The sequence below is a fragment of the Paramormyrops kingsleyae genome, chromosome 19, assembly GCF_048594095.1.
Source record: "Paramormyrops kingsleyae isolate MSU_618 chromosome 19, PKINGS_0.4, whole genome shotgun sequence".
In the NCBI taxonomy this organism is placed as follows: Eukaryota; Metazoa; Chordata; class Actinopteri; order Osteoglossiformes; family Mormyridae; genus Paramormyrops; species Paramormyrops kingsleyae.
In genome coordinates, this window is record NC_132815.1 from 3,905,463 (window position 1) to 3,927,720 (window position 22,258).

General features: G+C 43.9%; 1 protein-coding gene across 5 annotated transcripts in view; it reads left to right on the plus strand.

Moving 5' to 3' along the window:
• Nucleotides 1-19,989: 19,989 nt before the first annotated feature.
• The window catches only part of LOC111842979 (heparan sulfate glucosamine 3-O-sulfotransferase 5), a 47,369-nt gene continuing 45,100 nt past the window's right edge, over nucleotides 19,990-22,258 (plus strand). For 2 of the 5 annotated variants that reach the window (XM_072702958.1, XM_023810163.2), the window contains exon 1: nucleotides 19,990-20,088. The gene's annotated coding sequence lies outside the window, so the exon portion shown is untranslated. The other 3 variants (XM_023810162.2, XM_023810160.2, XM_023810164.2) reach the window with 3 other exon arrangements.

The following is a 22,258-nucleotide window of genomic DNA, read 5'->3' on the forward strand; positions in this document are numbered from 1 at the left end:
GTGAAAGTAGTTATTTGTTAGGTTGATAAGGTTGTAATACCTTTAAACTGCATATACAAAAACTACCTCTAAATTGCAACTGCACTTTACTGTCCACTGTTACTGCCGCATTATGCATCCATTTCAGCATGTTAATTTTACAACTATAAATTTCAACATTCTGTCACTGACCCGTGCAATATAATAATCATGTGCAATACCAGCCATTACGGTTCACGTCCCTCCACGGTTACAAATTGGAATTGTATGCTGTCTATTTATCGTCCTGTCTATTAATGTTTGTATTGTATTGTTTTTTGATTCTGTTACTGCGTATTGTGGTGTCTTATGCTGGGGAAAATCCTGCTTACTGTAAAACAGGGGTCTCCAACTCCGGTCCTGGAGAGCTACTATCCAGTAGGTTTTCTGTCCCACTTGGCTTCTGATGAGCCACACCTGTTCCTGCTATTTACCTGAGAACAGCTGTGGCTCATCAGAAGCCAGGTAGGATAGAAAACCTACTGGACGGTAGCTCTCCACGACCGGAGTTGGAGGCTCTAAAATCTCTGCACTTTCTATTTACTTCCTGTTTTGCAGCCCTGTTACTGTGATGGTAAGTGTACTATATGTTACTATATGTCGCACTGGGGCCATGGAGAAACGTTTTTATTGCCGATGGCAATAAAGTAACCTTGAACCTTGATATTCGACTTATGGTCATCGGGAGGTAACCCCATTGTGAGCCGCGGAGTACCTGTATATCGCACTACAGATATTGACATTTTCTAACTCTTGCACAGGGTAAGTGCGGATGAACTCCCCTAGCTTATAGCATGCAGCCTGTGTATTTCCTTGATGGAGGTGAAATCCATAGAGTTGTTAAAAGAAAACACATGCATCCCCATTTCTGCTGCTTGATATGTCGCCTCCCTTACAGCGGAACCCAAATAATCTCTTCATTCTTATATCCAGTGAACAGATTTGATTATTCATGCCATGTGTAATTGGACAAACATGGAAATGCATCTATCAGGACAGTGGTTGCCAACACATCGACCGCGAGATACGGGTAGCCTCTGAAATCGGATTAAATTATCCACCCCCGCCCCCCCAACGCTCCAGGGCCATAGCAAGGATATTTAAAATAACCAGGTCAAAAGTGTTAGCCCTTCCTAAGTGTGCCCTGTAATGAATCATGGTTATTCGAGTTGCAGAAAAAATATTGAGGACTTGACCTCGGTGTCCTCAGTGGTAGGTACACCCCCCCCCACGCCACCCCCACACATTGTTTACTTTGTAGAAGTAGCTCTCACTGTAAAAAATGGTTGGAGCAGGGGGGTGTCGTCAATGAGGGGGGGGGGGGGCAGCAGAAATAGTGGCCCTAAAAAATGTGAAACATAATTGGACTGGTCTGGGTCGGGGGTCTGTTATGATTTGCTGTCATGGGGCCCACAATCTCTAGCAGCGCCCCAGGGTTGGAGAGCCCTGTTATGGGGTCTATCATGCCTTCGTTCTGCAGTAATCCTCAGGGCAGGTGTTATCATGAATGGCCAACTCTGACGCTCTGAGCCTCCAGAAGCTCGTCTTGCAGGGTCCCTACACCTCACATCCATTACTGCTAAACAGACATAATCCCGGTCTGCTGCTGGGCGGGACGACTCGCGTTATAAATGGACAGTCTTTTAAAAGTGAATGAGAAACACGTCCGACCGCCGCACCCGACAGCCGAATCCCAGTTATTGATTGGGCCTAATAACTCACGCTGCCGTTACGCATGCACAATGGGGGATTGTTTGCCTGTTTCATGCCGCCTAATGATACATTTTGACAATAGTTAATGGGTCCGGTCCTTGACAATTCACTGGCCACCAGCTTCTCTTAATAAAGAATTACCATTTGGAAATGAACGGCGCTACATCCGCTGGGCGGCATGGAGAGTCCATTAGCTTGCCACGCCGCGCTCTGCCAGCCAGCATTGGCCCTCGCATGCTGATGCCTCATCTTCAGCACTTTCCAGATATTGATCTTTCACTTTGCCCCGTCATTTTAACGACTGTTACCTTTGTCTGTTGATGTACATCCTTGGACGGGCAATTTTCCGCCTTCCGTGGAATATCCATCTTTAGCAGTGTTTTATTAATCAAATACCCAAATACACAAATAGCAGGGAAATAATATGGGAGACAAAAGATCACATTTTTTAATTAAAAATGCTTGACGTGGTGACGGATCTCACGTCACTCGCTGGCGAGGTTTCAGGGGCCGCGATGAGAAACCCGCATGGCTTAGGGACGGTAATCGATGCCGTGCCGCCGCGGGGCTTTCGCCGCCCGATTGAGTGTCCGCGAGCCGTCGCCGGTGGCATTTGGTCCATATGCTGCACAGTGACTTCCTGTCTCCACTGACCTTTCCCCCCTGTGGGCCAATTAGAAGCTGACATTTCTCACCCCTGCTCCCTTCTTCCAGGTCTAATGAACATGCGAAACAAGTCCTGAGTGGAACCCACTGTGGATGGCATGGGTTAATTGGCAATGAGGAGGGGGGGAGATGCGGGGGGTGGGGCCTTGGCAGTGTAGAACTGAGTGTCACTGTAAGGGTGATTGGGAGTGTCCAGCTATACCATACATTGACCTCAGTAAAACATAAATACACACACAGCCATGGTCTGGGCTGGACTGGCCCTCAGGAATACTGGGCAATCTCCCACTGGATTCTGGGTATGCGGGATGGCAAAAGTATCATGGAGGAGACCCCCACCCCCCCACTCCCTGCAGCAAGATTCATCGTGGAGGACCGACATCTCCCCTGATCAGCCAAATTTATCATGCAGCCCCACCTGCCACACACATACACACACACACACACACACACACACACAGGTATCTTTGTGGGGACTCTCCATTCATTTCTATGGGGAAAACTCTAATCCCAATATGACGACCGTAACCCCTGCCCAGCCCTAAGCTTAACCATAAGTAACCAAACAAAATACAAGACTTTTGCCATTTTTAGTTTTTTTGATTGCAGTCACAGAGTTTTATAAAGTTGAGTTTCCCCTTGTTGAGAAAAACAATGGTCCCTGCAACATCAAAATAAAAGGTTTTTTTTTTGTCACACACACACACATTCATATACACACACTCAGCAAAATTTACCAGTCCAGACCTGGTCATGACACTGAATATTTGCTTTGCTGATCCTAATTTTGCACGCTATAGTTAGATACCACTGGCTAGATTTCTCCACTGTAATGTATCTCATTTGTGCGTTTTACGTCTTTCGATATTAACACTAACAATTATGTCCCAGCATTTGTTGCAGTCATCAGCCAGATTTGCATAGCGAGTAGCTGTTAAGTCAATCAGCAGCCAGGTTCAATAGGGGGATTCATGGCCTAGCTGAACATTTACAGTACAGGTTACGGTGGCCATTATCCCATTCAGGAGGACGGACACTTTTATTATCCTGCTTTATGCGATTGTCGTTTTATTTTAGTCACTCGCTATGTCACTTCACCGGTAAAAGCTATAGGAAGTCCTATAAATGCAAATCGCCTTTTGATTCTATGTGTAAAATACCACATCTCTCCGGTCAATACCGAATTATCCTGCTTTTAATGTGTACAACTTCATTTTAGGCATGTTTGGCTTCTGATATACTTCCCGAATAAAATGTCCTTCCTATATTTTCCTTTCATTTCCCCATAAAACTATGTTTACCATTCCCACAAAGCTGCCGAACCCTTAAATATGTTTATTTAGACTGGGAAGCAGCTTATTCTGCTTAATAGTACTCATGGAAAATACGATGTTTAAAAATACAGAAATCTCAGTCCGCGGACAAGGTTAGGAGTCACGTGAATGAAAATGAGTTACACGGGAGCGACAGGCCGGCGCCCACTCTGATGCCAGTCAGTGCTGGGACCCCGGCCCTGGTTAATTTCTACAGACGTTTTAGATTAATGGAAAAACTCATGGCAGCATTTATTTCCAGCCCAGCCGTGACTGAAAACATTAAAAAATCAACAGAAAGACTGGGCTAGAGGGGTTTTAAGGTTTTATAATAATGAAAAAAAAAAAATTGCTTTGTAGCTACAGCTGTCCGACACAGACGCGGAGGTCAGCGAGCGCTGTGCTTTGGCCCTTCTGTATTCCCTTGCCTCTCTGGGTTGCTGTACACTGCTTTCAGACACATAGTTAGATGTTTATCCAATTTGGCTTTTTTAACACCTGCAAGTGTAGCCAGAGCAGCAACGCAGCACACGGCTCTCAGGTCATGTGACCATCCTGGAGGCGTCTGGAGCGGCAGAAAGGAACAGGAAGGAGAGTCGATTGCAGCCAGTGGGACAGTTTTCAGTAGGCTGCACTGCAACCACCACAAAGAAAAGTAATACCACTGAGCTTAAGGGGGGGGGGGGGCAGAGTGGGGGTGGTATCTGAGTATCAGTATCTCGTCCAGCTTCAGTAATCCTAGCGCCGTGGGATGTCAGTCTCTCGGTAAGTCTTGACAGGAATGGAAAGAAGGTCATAAACACAGTCACCCAGTGATAGTTGCCACCCGGCAATAGTTGCTACCTGGTGATAGTTCTCACCCAGTGATAGTTACCACCCAGTGATAGTTGCCCCCTCATGATAGCTGCCACCTCGCGATGATTGCCACCCAGTGATGATTGCCACCCAGTGATGGTTGCCACCCAGTAATGGTAGCCCCCCCGTGATGGTTGCCACCCAGTAATGGTTGCCCCCCCATGATGGTTGCCACCCAGTGATGGTTGCTACCCTGTGATGGTTGCCACCCAGTGATGGTTGCCACCCAGTGATGGTTGCCCCCCCGCGATGGTTGCCCCCCCGCGATGGTTGCCCCCCCGCGATGGCTTTTTCCGATGCTGGCGTCCAGTCAGCTGCAACCTGTCCTCCATCCCAGAGCTGAAATTAAAGTGGAGGCAGACTGAAAAACCCCGAAGGTAAAGCGCCAACACGGATTCCCTGGACACACTACAGCAGGCATGCAGGCTTTCTGCTATGCTGAGGCTCGTCGTGCGGGAGAGGGGGCCCTTACTTTCGGAGGGGGAGGTGGGTCTTGGGAGGCGGCTGAGAGTTTTGTCATTATTAAATGTCATCTGTGTTCTTCCGCCCATGATCGTTTCTGAGACACCATCATGTGAGGCCATCGCGGTAGCCCCACACGGCGCCATCTGTCAGACTCTCGCCATAACCTTGACTGCATCCCCGTCAATGACCTACGCCATTATTGTTTCCGCTCAGCGGGACGACCCCCCGTCTCTAACACCTTCTCCACACGTGCTATTCCTTAATTAGACGCCATGACTCCTCTGGATGTTAGTGAGCATATTAAACCTTGAGTGGAAGGTCCATAAATTACGGGGCACTACATGCAAGGATACACGAGCATCCGGGATTATCGGAATGTCGTTATATCAGTCGCAGGATCAATCCTTGACATTCAGCTAGTTTAACCTTAACAGCTGGTACAAAAACGAGGAACAAATGAACGCCACGTCTGACATTGAGAAGAATAAGTCAGATAATAAAGATGGACAAGGCCAGCCTCCAGTAGCTCCTAGTTCCTGCAGATATGATCATCCAAGCTGGGGAACATCTATATTAGACACAATGCCCAGGTAGAAAGTCATACATCTTAATTGTCACAGTCTGTCGCCCCACCACCAATTTCCTTAACGGTATTTCTTTCTAATACTGTTAGGAACCAATAATTCTTGCAAGTCGGGTGACGGAAGCACCAGTGCAGAAAGTCATGTGACCATCGCGACAGAGCGTGACACTGAAACAGCTCATGCCTGTTATTAATTTCTATCTTTACATTCTCATCAATAACACAATGCTGACAGTCCTTACACAGCCACAAGCACAGCTTCGGACCTGCAGCACACATTACCACTGAGAACATAAGACCCCATACTTTCTGTTTCAACTATGAGACATTATTGACGACTCTTACGCTATGGGTCCAGTCACTTAGGTATTGATTAAAAAAACAATCATTCCCCATTTTTTAAAGCAAATTAAGTGGCAACGTTTTACATTAACTGCACCTTCAAAATGCATTCATGATGCATTCATAGAACATTCTTAAGGAACATGCAATTACACCTTAAAATCCTAACGTACGATACCTAACAGCTTTAGTATACATTATAACAAACATTATATGATTATACAATCATAATGTTTGTTATTAATGTACATTACAGCTGTCATGTCTTGTTCTTTGAAAGTATTATGAAGTATGCATAGTATGCAGTATTATGCATTATGCATAGTATGCAGTATTATGCAGTATGCATAGTATGCAGTATTATGCAGTATGCTTTAAGACACATTAAGGTAAAATTACATGCTGCTTATGAATGTTCTATTAATGCATAATGAATGTATTACGAGGGTGCAGATACTGTAAAGCGTTACCTATTAAGTTTTTCTCCAAATGCCAAGAAAGTCTGAAAATCTGACGATGTGTCTGAAGATGTATTTCTGACCATAAAGTTTCCGACACAAGGTGTCTTTGCAGGTACAGATGGTGCATAATACCACTGAGATTTATTAATGTCTATTTTTAACTTTCTGCCTGATTTATGCAATATACTTCTGCTTTAATGTATATTTTGTCACTACAGCAAGTTGGTTACAGTGATGATTTAGCCACACAACAGAGCAGGACCATAAATATTATCGCCGGATATAGCAACATTGAGCGGAGGACTGGTTCTTGTTTTTTTAAGTGATCATGATGCAGGCAAACTTTCATCCCAGCTTGAACAAACCACAGAGCTCATTAAGATTTTGAGGAAGGTTGAGATCTAAGTCAGATCCAGGTAGAGTTACGGAGATCTGAACCAATCATGGAAAGTGTAGGATGTAAGGCAGGGCACCCTGACTGGGATGGCAGTCTATCACAGGAGGAAGTAGCTGTGCTCGCATACTTGGCTTATCACAATTATCAGGGTCCCGATGCCTGACGCAACTATTGGGGGGAGATGATGGTCCCCGCTTCAAACGACTGACCTGACGTGATTTATCAATGCATGGAAACTGCAGGTGCCGGCGGCGATTGTGGCTTTGGAGATATGTCTTCCTGTACTTGAAGGGATTTTCCAAAACAAACACACCATCAGTCACAGTGGCATTTTCCCACACCTGCGCTGCAATCTGCAGACTCCTGGCCAGAGATGTCTGCTTGGCCCAAGAAACGAAACCCTTCCAGAGTCACAGAAATTATGTCACAAATAGTTTGGAGAAAACTACTTATACTGTTCCTGGCTGTCAAATGCAGTTCTACCTTTTCTCCAACCACACACATCTCTGCTGTTTTTATTCAAGACCACCAGTAATGAAGGAATCACAGCTTTTCATTTAGCATCTAATATATCTTAAACTATCCATCCATCCATCCATCCATCTTCTGTAACTGTTCATCCTATGCAAGGTTGTGGGAGTCCGGAACCTATGGGTGCAGGGCAGGGAGCAACCCAGGATGGGGCACCAACCCATCTCAGGGTATACTCAAAGTCTAAGAGCAATTTACTAACTCTAATTAACCTCAGCATGTTTGTGGATTGGGGGAAACCGGAGGTCCCGGAGGAAACCCCGTGATGACACGGGGAGAACATGCAAACACCACACACACAGAGCCATGGATGTCACCCCTACCATAAATTTGGTGATGCTCTGAATTTCTACGTTGAAAACGCACTATAACAGTGTATATGATGTATATTATTTTAGGCAAAATACAAGCAGTAACAGTCTCCTTGTGTTCATGATGCAGCATGCTGATCAAACACTGAAAGGAGCCCTCCGCTCATGACCGCGCCATCGCCCATGGCACCCGGAGGCCAGTGCTGCTGTAGCCTGCGGGCAACACACACAAGCCACAAATTAACAAACTTCCTGTGGGCTCATTTACATAATCATCCAAACTGGAAGAAAACCACCGCGCTGAAAAAACCCTTATCGGAATCGTGCCTATCTTAGCAAATATGCCCCAACGTGTGTATTCCTCCAGCTTTTTAAATGGAAATTAAATCAGCTTAGTTCAGGCTGTGTGCACCTGAGGTCTGACTAAATATCGCCCTGAAGCTTCTTATATGTGCTTAGTGGCATAAACGCTACCTGTTAGCTATTTCCTGGCTCGGAGTTAACTCAAGGCTAAAACACTCTAGGCTTCGATGATGCGCCGGTGTGTCATGTTCAGAACTAACGGGGTCACGTATAACGGGAACACGCCGGCAAGAAGCGACAGAAACGCAGAATGTCACATCACATAAAGCTGAGGTTACTGTTGCCTGCTCTGTCTCTCGGCTTCTCCAGAATGAAATAAGGGGAGCAAAGACTACAGGGATCTGATCGCAGCTTTCTGTCTGTGACGAAGGGCTTATGCGAGCTTCCCTGCACGCCTACGTCTACCTGCAGGGGTGCAGTAAACATAAGATCTCCACTCCCACAGGGACCTCGTAACCTAAAATCAGAAGCAATTGGGGCCACTTCAGTAGAGCGTCAATTTTTTAACAGAAAATCTTAGATCTTTTAAAACCAAGAATGTTACCACTATTCCACCACACCTTGCTTCTAAACAACACAAATCTTAAAGCAGTTCTTTTACTCAAAACATTTTATTTAAAGCTAAATTAATATCTTGTTTCCACGAAACATGACAGTGACTGATGTAAGAGCCTTTGGCATTTGTGTTTGTATGCGCATATCTGTACTTTGCATTGCCTGTGCATTGAATGAGGTCCAATAAAGATCCGTTACTGAAACTAATTTTGTTCTTCTACCTTGTCGTGCCGGTGTCCATTAACGGACTCCTAAGCAACATTAAGCAGCCTGCACAGACTCTACCTTCATCAATTACATTTGAGCTGCTCTAAGCAGAAAGCAGCATCATTATCATTAGTGGGAAGGTGTCATCACTCAACAAAAGCAAACACGTGTCAGCACCTTTTGTCATCAACTGGTTTTATTAACAAATGAATTGTGTACATGGAGCAATTGAGAGGTAATAAAACTCGATAGGTAGATAGGAAGTAGAAATTAGCGTGACAAATACACTATAATAAACAGGCAGTGAGAATGGCTTGTGTTTGGAGCTGAGACTAACAGATAAATGTGATACATACAGGTTGGAACTACAGGAGAGGAATTGTACCCTAATATTGTACCATAATACCCTGTTCTAAAATCGCCACGTAAGAAAGGTAGCGTGAATTTGTTTTGTGTCTAGCCAGCTTTTAATTTTTGAATTATCATTATATTGAGATGAGTGATTTATCTTTCAGTACTAGGATGTGTGTTGTCCACATGACTATTCCGGTATGCTTGAGACTTCCAAGCAGAACCTTTGAGGTATATCTGGGATAAACCAGCTAGGCTATGCACCTTGTGTCTCAGTAGCACAGCTGGTTTCCTCGACTCACTTCCCTGCTCTTAAGGTATTGATCTTCCCAGACAGCCTGTGTGGGTAGGTATGGTCATCTATCAGCAGGGAGGCTGGGCTACAAGACCTGAAATCACTCGCCTTGTCTTGGCCTTCCCAATCAGTCAAGGACCTGCCCTCCGAGATGCCAGAGTCACAGTGATCATGAATCAATAGTCCCACGGCCAAGGACAGCAGCATCTCCGCACCGGGGTCCTCTATCCTGGGAAGTGAGGGACTGAGGGATGATGCTAAGCTGTCCCCAGATCCTTCTTCATCATCCACGAGAAAAGGCCTTTAGTCACGCTCCTGACTTGGTCAGAAAAACCAAAACTTGAGCATTTGTCTTGATTCCATCTCAGGTCCCCAAGACACGAAGGTACTGGGTGTAGCCAAGAATGACAGGGGACTTCCAACTATTTTGTGCCCTATAAAGAATGACATCAGATAACAGCACATTTTTGCGTCAATCGACCACCATGCCAACTCCCCGATTCCTGCGGGATTTTGATTGTTCCATAAAGACCATCCTTCTGCAGCTCGTCTTTGTTTCATTACAGGTACCTGTGACAACAGGTAAAGACCATTTGGTCAGAGTTCAGCTGAAATGCAAGAAGCTTCTTGTTGAAGATCTGGAAATCACTTTAGCTGGGATGGCAAATGGAGTCACTTGACGGGGAGATGCAAGGGTGTGGATTCCCATTTCTGGATGTATACAGCCTGCAGATCAACAAAGAAACAAAAGCTGCTATGAGTGAAAAATGTCTATAAAGTAAAAATAAATCAGAAGGAAGAGTTTCATCAGGTAGGGATGTGAAACGGGCCACATGAATTTATACCATCAGACATGAACAGGTCTAATGAATCAACACACACAACCACTGTCATGTGACTCTGCCTGCTGAGACGACCACACCCCCCTTCACACACCTGGTCTAATCAGGATGCGCAATGTCCCTCAAATCAAAGTCAAGCAGGACTGAGTTTTATTTGGAAGCCAGAAGTTGACAACAAATAAGTGTTGTATGCCTGTGGTGGCCTGTAAACACCAGACCCAGCCACCTGACTTCTTTGGACACCACAGGATCCTTTTTACAAAAAAGCTGACAAATTATGTTTGGTTGTGTATTTTCGATTTACCATAGACAGTTATACCAAAAAGAGGCAGCAGGTGGAGTGAGAGAGTGAATTCATTCGCTAAAAGCAATTGATTTATGAACTCTGCATCCAGAAAAATTGTTGTTTGTCTAACTGCTTTAAATAACAAAGCAAAATATTGTATTTTATGAAAAATCCATCTAAATTGCATTTAGCATTATTAATCACAGTGCATAAAGAGGGTAGCATGACCAGACAGTAGATATTATAAGCAAAAGACATATATATTCTAAGAGGCAAATTTATTAGGTACACCTAGCTAGTCCCGGGTTGGGCCTACTTTATTAGGTACACCTAGCTAGTACCGGGTAGGATCCACTTCATTAGGTACAGCTAGCTAGTACCGGGTAGGACCAACTTTATTAGGTACACCTAGCTAGTACCGGGTAGGACCCACTTTATTAGGTACAGCTAGCTAGTACCGGGTAGGACCAACTTTATTAGGTACACCTAGCTAGTACCGGGTAGGGCCCAATTTATTAGGTACACCTAGCTAGTCCTGGGTTGGGCCTACTTTATTAGGTTCACCTAGCTAGTACCGGGTAGGGCCCACTTTATTAGGTACACCTGGCTAGTACCGGGTAGGACCCACTTTATTAGGTACACCTAGCTAGTACCGGGTAGGGCCCACTTTATTTGGTACACCTAGCTAATACCGGATAGGGCCCACTCTATTAGGTACACCTAGCTAGTACCAGATAGGACCCACTTTATTAGGTACACCTAGCTAGTACTGGGTAGGACCCACTTTATTAGGAACACCTAGCTAGTACCGGGTAGGGCCCACTTTATTAGGTACACCTAGCTAGTACCGGGTAGGGCCCACTTTATTAGGTACACCTAGCTAGTACCGGGTAGGGCCCACTTTATTAGGTACACCTAGCTAGTACCGGGTAGGGCCCACTTTATTTGGTACACCTAGCTAGTACTGGGTAGGGCCCACTTTATTAGGTACACCTAGCTAGTACTGGGTAGGACCCACTTTATTAGGAACACCTAGCTAGTACCGGGTAGGGCCCACTTTATTTGGTACACCTAGCTAGTACCGGGTAGGGCCCACTCTATTAGGTACACCTAGCTAGTACCAGATAGGACCCACTTTATTAGGAACACCTAGCTAGTACCGGGTAGGGCCCACTTTATTAGGTACACCTAGCTAGTACCGGGTAGGGCCCACTTTATTTGGTACACCTAGCTAGTACCGGGTAGGGCCCACTTTATTAGGTACACCTAGCTAGTACCGGGTAGGGCCCACTTTATTTGGTACACCTAGCTAGTACCGGGTAGGGCCCACTTTATTTGGTACACCTAGCTAGTACCGGGTAGGACCCACTTTATTAGGAACACCTAGCTAGTACCGGGTAGGGCCCACTTTATTAGGTACACCTAGCTAGTACCGGGTAGGGCCCACTTTATTTGGTACACCTAGCTAGTACCGGGTAGGGCCCACTTTATTAGGTACACCTAGCTAGTACCGGGTAGGGCCCACTTTATTTGGTACACCTAGCTAGTACCGGGTAGGGCCCACTTTATTTGGTACACCTAGCTAGTACTGGGTAGGACCCACTTTATTAGGTACACCTAGCTCATACCGGGTAGGACCCACTTTATTAGGTACACCTAGCTAGTACCTGGTAAGACCCACTTTAATAGGTACACCTAGCTCATACCGGGTAGGACCCACTTTATTAGGTACACCTATCTAGTACCGGGTAGGACTCACTTTATTGGGTACACCTAGCTAGTACCGGGTAGGGCCCACTTTATTTGGTACACCTAGCTAGTACCGGGTAGGACTCACTTTATTGGGTACACCTAGCTAGTACCGGGTAGGGCCCACTTTATTTGGTACACCTAGCTAGTACCGGGTAGGACCCACTTTATTAGGTACACCTAGCTAGCACCGGGTAAGGCCCACTTTATTTGGTACACCTAGCTAGTACCGGGTAGGGCCCACTTTATTTGGTACACCTAGCTAGTACCGGGTAGGACCCACTTTATTAGGTACACCTAGCTAGTACTGGGTAAGACCCATTTTATTAGGTACACCTAGCTAGTACCGGCTAGGACCCACTTTTGCCTCCAGAACAACTTTCAGGGTAAATTAGTTGCATGTTCAAAGAAGTCATTCTGTACGCCACTGCTGTACTGAGCTGTTATTTTTGCACTTACAGCATTCCTGTTACGTTTAATGAGTCTGCTAAATCTCTTATCTTAATAACAAGGTCTTTTCTGGCAAAAAAATGCCATTGGTCAAAGCCATTGGATGTTTTTTGTCCATTACACCATTCTCTGTAAACTGTAGGTGCTGCAGTATGTGAAAATCCCAGGAGGGTGACTGTTTCTGAGATAGAGTCACTCCGCTTTAATAAATGTACAAATGATGCACACTGGTCACATTAATGCTTAGCCAAACAGTAAGTGAACCTCTTTGACCCTTGTGTGCTTGTGGTATGTATTCAGGGGCAGCCATGGGTATAAATTATGGGGTATGGGGGGAGTTGTAGCCCTCGCAATAATCAAAACCAGCTAACACGACCCCCTGGACCCCCTTAAATGGGTGGAGACCTCAACCCCCGCCCCCCACCTCAGTGCTCCACCCAAAGTTATGCCCTTGACTGCAGCGCAAGACCCATAATATAAAACACTAGCATTAATAAGCAGGTGCACTATGTATGTTGCCTTTATATGTCTACAGCACTAGCTTGACCCACAAAAAAGCCATGATCTGCAAATGATACAACAGCAACGTGTCGGTGAAATGAAATGGAAAACCAGACCATTTAATTGATTTCCAAATGACTCACATAACAACTAGCTTTAAGTCAGATTAAGATAATTGCAATTGCACTGAGTGAATCTGTTTCCTTTCCCCCATGAACGAAGGCTGAAATCAAGTAGCATTCTCTCTACAAAGGACCTCTCAGATTGCGCTTCTTTTTCCATTAGCTGCGAAGACAGAGAGGGTAATTTCATACTTGTTTATGCCAATGCCATTTGGTTTCACCCACACTGGGACAAATTGATTTCACCCTTCAAATTGCTGGAATCCTCTACTTTCTTCCACTCCATGACAAAATGAATCATGGTAATGTTCCTTCTAAGTGAAAAGAGAATTAATTTCCACTGCCATCCCGATCTAACTAATAACAGGGTACAAGTCAGGAGAAAATGGGAAATCATTACTCATCTAACATTATCTTTATTATTTGTACTCACTTTTGATTGAACCAAAATTTAAGTGGCAAGCAATGAAGACAGGTGGGTACAGATTTCTGCAGATTCAAACAAAAGCTTTGAAGGCAATTATGTCCCGATTGCCTGTTAATGTTTCTAAGGCAAAAAAAAGTCTTGTAATTCCATATGTATCTTCATCCATGCATGCTATTGAAACTCTGAACGAACATTTTTAGCTGCAAGATATTGCAAAAAGACACAGTTGAAAAAATAAAAGGTTTAAAAAAATCTTTAAAGCTTTCTGGGGACCGAGATCAAAATGGGGCGCGCTGAAAAAAAATACATCTTTTGTGGATGTATCTGTAATTTCTCAAACATATTATGTAATGGAAACAAGGTATTGTAGATATCGACAGTCAATCACTCAGTTCACAACATTAGTATGCAATCGCAATACATGTAAAACAATTTTATCAGGCCACACAGTGTAGGTGGGATGGTGCAGCCAATCAGGGGGTCGCATCTCTGTTCCTGTGATTGGATGGTCACTGGTTTGAGGCCAACTTTGGCGAAAATAGTCACATGACTCAAGCGAGGTCCTTAAACCCCAGCTCCATGGGTGCCGCTACAGGCGGCTGCCTTTCCCTGCCAAACTCGCTCTCACCTGAAGCATGAAGCAGAAGATGGGATGGGCAAAAAGAATCTCCCCATGGAGATCCATAAGATATTATTATTATTACAATGTCCCCAAGGCCGTGCATTCGATTCCTGGGTGGGCTTTGTGTTCATGCAGCATGGAAGTCCTGTCATCCAGTAGGTTGGCCCATGGTTGCTCTGAGGTGTCCTGGGATGATCGGCCATCCGATGCAGGTTGCACCAAGCCTTTCTCACATACCTACTCATAAAATTACGCGACTCTGCCTCAGAAGTGATGAATTCATTGACGAGTGGACCAGCCGGGACCAGAACCTGAACCTTAATTTAATTCCACAATGTACCAAAATTCTGTCAACTTAGTGTAAGACTCTCATTGAAATATACATTTGCAGGAAGAATGGCCCTGCTTTCAGTTATCAGAGATAAAACCAAAGCCACAAATCAATAGTGGCATAATGAATACAGAACAGAATAATGGGGGTTATGGATAATAAAACAATGATCTTTGCCAAGAAAATGGAGCAGCAGGAAATGCCAGGGAGGGTGGGGTCGTGTCCTGTCAGATGAATCATATTTCTAGAGGCTAAACTGTTTTCAGACAGAAGGCAGGGAAATGTTCACCTCACGTTAGTGTTATTACAAACAGTGTTATTTTTGTTTATATTTCATATAGCCTAATTTATCCTTGGTTATTTTATTTATTTTTGGTAATGTTTAGAAAGAACAAATTTAATTATAATAAATCATATAACTTTAATAAAAATGTTATATGACTAAATTAGTGCAAAAGTGCTGCAATTTTTTATCTCAGTAATTTCTGCTGTTTACTCTCAGTACATGTTTAAATATTAATTTATTGCATTTATGTAATGACATAAAAGATGCTATTCATTAAGTTATTAGTTAAGCTTTTGGCCTACTTCTTCTCTGATCGTCTTTATTGGGGGAAGGCATCCCAATAGCCTTTTTTCATTGGATCATTGCTGACAAAGCTGCCCTCCATTTTGCCATCGCGGTATACGGTTTTCGTAATGTCCTCACCACAGCTATCCAGACTCCCACTATTACTACTGTACTCTGAAACAAATTTTAAAGTGAAGAGTTAAAAATTGGATACATTGAAACAAGAGTACCCTTCCAGTCGACCTGTACATATGGTCAATATACTATTATTATCTCTCCAGCCATTAATTCATATTTTAATTAATAGAATGGCAACAGGCCATGTGATGATGCTAGATTTTGTTGTTGTCGTGCTTCTACACCTACCAGCATTACCCCGTTTACTGATCCGGTCGTGTTTATTCTACAAGGTGAAAGCAGAAGGTATGGATGATAATCAGCTTCCATGTGCAGTACAAGTGACTGGCTGGCATCTTCATAATGACTCATAGTCGTGCTCAGATCCTGTCGTCCATCTCTGGGATTGATTCTGGGAGAGATTATGTCCCGCGACCTGGTTCCTGGTTGGCGGGGGGGGGCGTTATCCCAGGCGGGGAGTGTGAGACATCACTGGACTGACAGGGTCAGACAAGGATCAGCTACTCATGCATTTTTACACTGTTGTCTTTCTCTTTCTCTAAGCCACTTGACATTTCTTCCCCATTGCCCTGCTGGCCAGTGCTTCAAATGCTTGTATTCAAAGGGCTTCCACATATGCCCTTGCACTGCAAAACACTGCAATTTTTGCTGCAGGTCCCCTCCTTTTAGTGTTCATAGACGATGCAACTGCTGCAGAAGTAAACAACTAACCAGACAGCAGAGAACAGAGACACTTTACTTTGCTAGTGACTTACAGCGTTGTACAAAGCACACATTGTTACACTCTATACGGCATCAGTGCACTCCAAGCAGCTCTCTCACTACCTCTTGCACAGTCCTCTCTCCTGGGTGTTGCTTACCCGTTCACTGCCTTTACTGCCATATCTAAATGCCACCATTAATGAGATAAATACTATGCATGCATCCACAGCGATACACAGGTCCCAGATCTTAAATGGGCTCCCAGTAAATAGTAATTAATAAGGTCTTTCTGTCATATTAAACAAAACAACCATAAATCCAAAATTATTTAGCAGAATATTCTTGTTCTAGCAGCTGAAGATAAGAACTCTGTCAGAGGATTCAGGTGCTGGTCACCTTGAAAAGCTGCTGTTTTTCATTCCGATGATTTGAATACTAGGTGCTGCAAGGTCGCCTTAACACTTGTGATTGCAGCACTCGGTCAAGAACTGGCCATTTTAATTTCAGGACCGGATACCCTATGGAGACAAATGACTAAGCTAGAGGACTGCCATTCCATGTAAGCAACATCAATTGGATTACCGGAATGCTCTCAGAATGATTACAATGCGGACGCAGGTGTAAAAGCCAGATCCATAGTGGATTGTATTCCTTTTATCGAAATGGATTACATTCCGTACGCTATTCGCTTAGCAGAAAGCCTCCTTGAGACTGACTTACAGAGCCCAGCCGGATCTGAGCATCACGGCAACAAGCACAACACGGAGTCCATCCCCCTGGGCTATACCCACAACCCACGACACTCATCTGCAGATTGAACATGGAGTGGAGGCAGCACAAAGTAGCTAACAAATAAAGAAACAGCTGCCGTTCAGATGTTTTTAGAAAACAAAGCACATGCACAACAACAAAGATACATGGATCATCTACATTTAATGAATTAAATATGCATTTCAAAACAGTGCAAATTCTGTACTGTTTTTCCATCCATCAATCATGGGCCAGGCCATGGGAGTCTCCTGTTTTTGTTTAATATGAAGCTAAATGAAGTGCGCACATTATTTCTTCATACTGAACCTTTTCATCAGTGATCATCAATTTGTTTTCCTCCCAGTAATATTAAAAATAGCAGATAATTATGCAGACATTTGGAAATAATATTATTTATAGCTGGGATTGAACTCCCAAGAGTAGTTCGGTTGCTCTTTCCTCTGGCAATAAATCTAACATGCTTTAAATATCCAGCTAAGGATAATTATTAGTGTAAAACCTTAAATGAAGTAACACTGGATAATGCTCACATGTTTATGTTCACATAATAAAGATTCTCCATCCAGTCTTAAGGCTTTTCTTTAAACTAGGCTTGTTAGTAACAAAAAATATTCTTTAAACATTATTGATTATATTATTGATACCTGGGGAAAACACCATTATTTTAAGGTGGCATAATTGCTTTTTTAATATACAGATAGAATCTTCATTAAAGGCTATTAACTGATGTTTCCATCTTGTATTACTAATCACCAGTGTGATAACCTTCCCATTACATATCTTAAGCATTGCCTTAAGCATGATTAAGTTATGATAAGTAATGTTCATGCGCTGCTTTACATTATTTAGTACATTCTGGTGATTTCCATAATTGCAGTGGACATACTTTGATGAGGCAGGATGCATTAGAGAGCGGGAGAAGCATGACACATTGCCTTATAGTGATAACAGTGGTAACATTCCATGACAGGCACATACAATTCTATTGTTACCAATAATATGTAAAAGTCAGTGACAGATTAAAGAACAACATTGAACTGGCCAGAGTGTATGCATCTGTGTGCCCTGCAATGCACTGGAATCCCATCGAGGGTGTCCTCGATGCTGCAGCCTCACTGTGACCTCGTAAGTGGTCGGAAGATGGATGGAATGGATGGATGGATGGATGGATGGACAGATCTTTTACAACTTGCATTATATTGCATTAAAACACTGTTAACTATTACATTATTCTTGATTAAAACACCGCTTTGGTTCCCAAACCTCTCTTCAGAGGCACCTCAGCCATTCCATGCATTCATTAATTTATTAATTGAGCTGGTGATGCAATTTAACTTAAGTAGTTAAATAACTCAATGAGGTACTGATTAGCCTAACAATGTGGGTTAGTGGTTGATTCAAAAAATACACAGGTGTATGCAACAGTTGCTGCAAATACTGGGGTAAACTTAGGAGATGTTTTGAAACGAATACTAAACTGACACACTTTAATGACAGACAGTATAGTTTTACACCACTTTCTCTGACTGCCTAAGACTTTTGCAAGTACTGTATATATACTTTTGCAAGTACTGCACACTCACACACACACACACACACACACACACACACACACACACACACACACACACACACACACACACACACACATACACACAGATAAGAGCACATGACACTGTGGAGCCCTGGAAGAGGCCAGCCAAGTTCTCTCACGCTTGACAGATTCAATCTGTTCTCAGGATGACTGAATAATTGAAAGTTCTAACTCAAGACCATCTGGCTTCTACGGAGGCTAGAGAAGGATCCCAAGTTCGTCTAATACATTTGGTGACCCGCTGTAAAACTAAGCTATCAGTATCTCCACTGGACAAGAAATTCAATATCTTCTCCCAACACGATTACTGATAGTGATGGCAATACCACTGTACTGTAGTTTCTACAGTTTATTTTTTTTTTGGTCGTCTGCCAGGGATTTCTCAGTATTTGATCACGAGTATTGTTTGACATTGTTTATTCTTTGTAGGTCAGGGTAAACTTATGTTTATGTTTAATGTGCCCACAGTAGACAGGCATTCCTGTTAAATCCCCCTCTGATGGATTATCATGCACTTGTAGTTACATACTTTGCAGATATATTAAGCTTATGAGTACTTGATGAAACTGCAAATACTTTGCACCATTCCTTTGCAAGACTTGTAGCTTAATTCACTGTGTAAGTATTGCTACTGTCCGTTTATATATTTTTCTTACAGCATTTTGGTGAAAGATAACTTAAGTTCAACATTCCAGTTAATTTTGGGCTTCATCCTGCATTGTGCAAGAGTTCCAGCTGCAGCCTCCTGGAATGAATTATCAGATATTTGTTCTTACACAATTTTTGGATAAATAAAGTGCTTAGTGCTGTGAATATTGCAGTTTCAGTGTCGGCCGCACCTGCGCTACATCCCCAGAGTGCACAGTCAACATACAGTTGTGAGGACAACAGCAAACAGGTTTATGTCCCACATAGACCAGCTGAGTCCCCATATTTTGACATGACTGTGAATTGTGATAGGGTTGCAAGTTCAGTTCTTGCCATCAGCTCTCTGTGCAGAGTCTGCATATTCTCCGTGTTTATACAGGTATCTTACGGCACTCCCATTTCCTCAGAAGTCCAGAAATATACAGTTATGTGAGTCAGTATCTCAAAATTGCCACAACTGTGCCATTGTGTGCATGTGCGTGTGCCCCACAAAGGGGCGTCATGCCTTCCAGTGTCCCCCGCCCCGCGGCTTGCTGGGAAATGCTACAGGCGTCCGACGACCCCGTAGTAAAAACGTCGTGTGGAGAATAAAAGGATGGATTTATTTTAATGTAAGGCAATTTAAGGAAAGCTGATACATTCCAGGCTGCCATTAAGATATGTAAATTCATTTCTGCTGATTATTGTGAACGTCAGACAAAAAACACACCCTAGCAACCCGCAGCTTTTTATTGAATGAAGCGGCTTCGGTCCTCCTTTATATGTCACCGTAGCGCCACGTGACCCGGCGGCCGCCGCCGTTACCTATCTGCGTAAAGGAACGAGCGACGCGAGATTGGGCGCTTATAAGGAGGTTTATCTAATGGATAGCGCTTAAAAACAGCAAGAAAAGTTGGTGTAACTGAGAGGTGAATGTACGTCCGTGTGTGTGAGGGAGAACGGAGGGCGGAATAGAGAGAGAGCGCGAGGGAGAGAGAGAGATAGAGGGAGTGGGGGAGAGTGTGTGAGAGAGAGAGAGAGAGAAGAAAAGCACCTGGTGACGGGCAGCGCGGGGAAATGGGGGGAAGCGTCTCGACCTGCGCCGCGTCTCCGCCCTCTGCTGCATGTCCACGCTGAGAGGATAGCCGTGTCCCGCGGAGGATGCCGAGCAGGTAGGGCGGCGGCTCGGCGCCGGTGTCGCTGCTGGGGGGTGGCGGCTTGGGAGGGGGTGCGAAGTGCGGGTCGGAGAAATGCTCGGAGTGCATGAATACGACAAGCAATTAGCGGTTTGTACACCTAAGTGGCCATGCTGAGGGGGCATTAAATATATATTGCTTTATTTTATATTGGGATAATGAGACTCGCAGTTAAGCAGCAGCCGCCTGAAACACCTGGTAATACTTGGGGATGATTAAGATAACTGTGTCGCCGGGCGGAACAAAGCGACGTTCTTCTTAAGTTTTAGAGATGTACAGACAGGTGTGAAACTGATTGTGGTATTTCTATATGGACAGATTTCTTTCGTTTAGTCATTTATTTCGCATTTGTCGTGAAGTTGACGTCGTGGGGGCAACTTAGTGCAGACACTACAGGTCAGGAGCCTGACTGAGATCTCCGTCGCTATATTAAACCGCGGATATAGGGCAAGAATCAAGCAATACACATTTATCAGCGCTTGGATAAATTCTGCAATTTAATTATGTTAATGAAATACGTGGTGGCCGTGAGGATCTACCGGTACGCCGGTTAATGTTCGGCTGCTGTTTATCCATGAGCGTGACGAATGTCTCACTTTGGAGAGAAATTGAAACAAAAAGTTAGTGCCGCATGATTTCTTTTTAAAATTACACACTTAACATATTACGATTTCATTATAGTGATAACCCAATCAAGTAATGAAGTTGTCTGCCGCATTTAATGAGGAAATAAATCTGGACATGCTGACTGATTTGATCTGGACAGACTTACGTGATTTGGGCGTTAATCCGTTTTGTGTTATTATGTTACTAGTATTATATTATATTATCGTGTTTGTCTATATTATTTTCTTACATGCAGCAGTGAGGTGACGAGTATTTAAAATACAGCGTAATATGGTGAAAAACTGTGCAAAGAATACTGTATAATTCGCTGCCTTTTAACAATTCCCGGGATGTTATTTTACATGATGTTCAGATTCCTTTGGCTGTGGTAGTTCGGTTGGTCTCGCAGTATGTCTCTGTGCTATCTGGAAGAAAACATCAGCATACTCGGACGAAGCCGCGACGCCTTGTGGAGGCATCTCTGATGCCCGGGGGCGTGTGTTGCACCATTTGCCTTTTCGCTTGTGCCAGTTTGGCAGAAAAGGGATATATTTGCACATTGCGCTACCATAACAAGGGGGATTTCATACCAGCTGCTTTAGCAAAAGATATTTGATAAAGAGGACATGAGGAAGTGTTTCAAGCCTAATCACTGGCTTTCTTGTAAAGCCCCAATCTAAATCTTCTGGGCTGCCTCCAGAGGTTTCCCTTAATAGTTTGGAAGTATGGAGAGCTCCGCAGTGCATTTTTTATGAGTACCTCTCCAAGAGCACCCACAGTAGCAGATTTAGCCCAGGGAAGAAATGTGATTTATTTAGTGCTGACAGAAACACATAGTTGGGACCCAGACCTAAACACGAGCAGCTGAATTTAAATAATGAAATAAACAAGTAAATAAATGCATCAATTTTTTAAAACCGCTCGAAGTATGAAACAGACTCACTAAAGATGCGCATGGGGAAGAGCAACCAAACAGATTGAGTACGTGGAGCAGTGCTTCGAGAGAGTGGCGTATAAGCGTTCCCCCAGCCTGTGAGGGTTAGGGAGCGCTCTGCTTTTTCGGTTTACCCTTTCATGCAGCTGTCCCTCAAAGCACTGCCTCACTGCAGTCAGGATGTGCCTGTACGGTACATTACAGGGGCTGCTGGATTGCACTAAAAGACCCTCCTTTATACATAGCTTAGAATAAAACCTGTTGATCTTGGGTTCTGTCCTCAACCCCCAACACACACACACAAAATCACACCTTAAGCCCAAGCAATGGTTGCTGTGCTGCCGATCGCCTTACAGAGCTCAA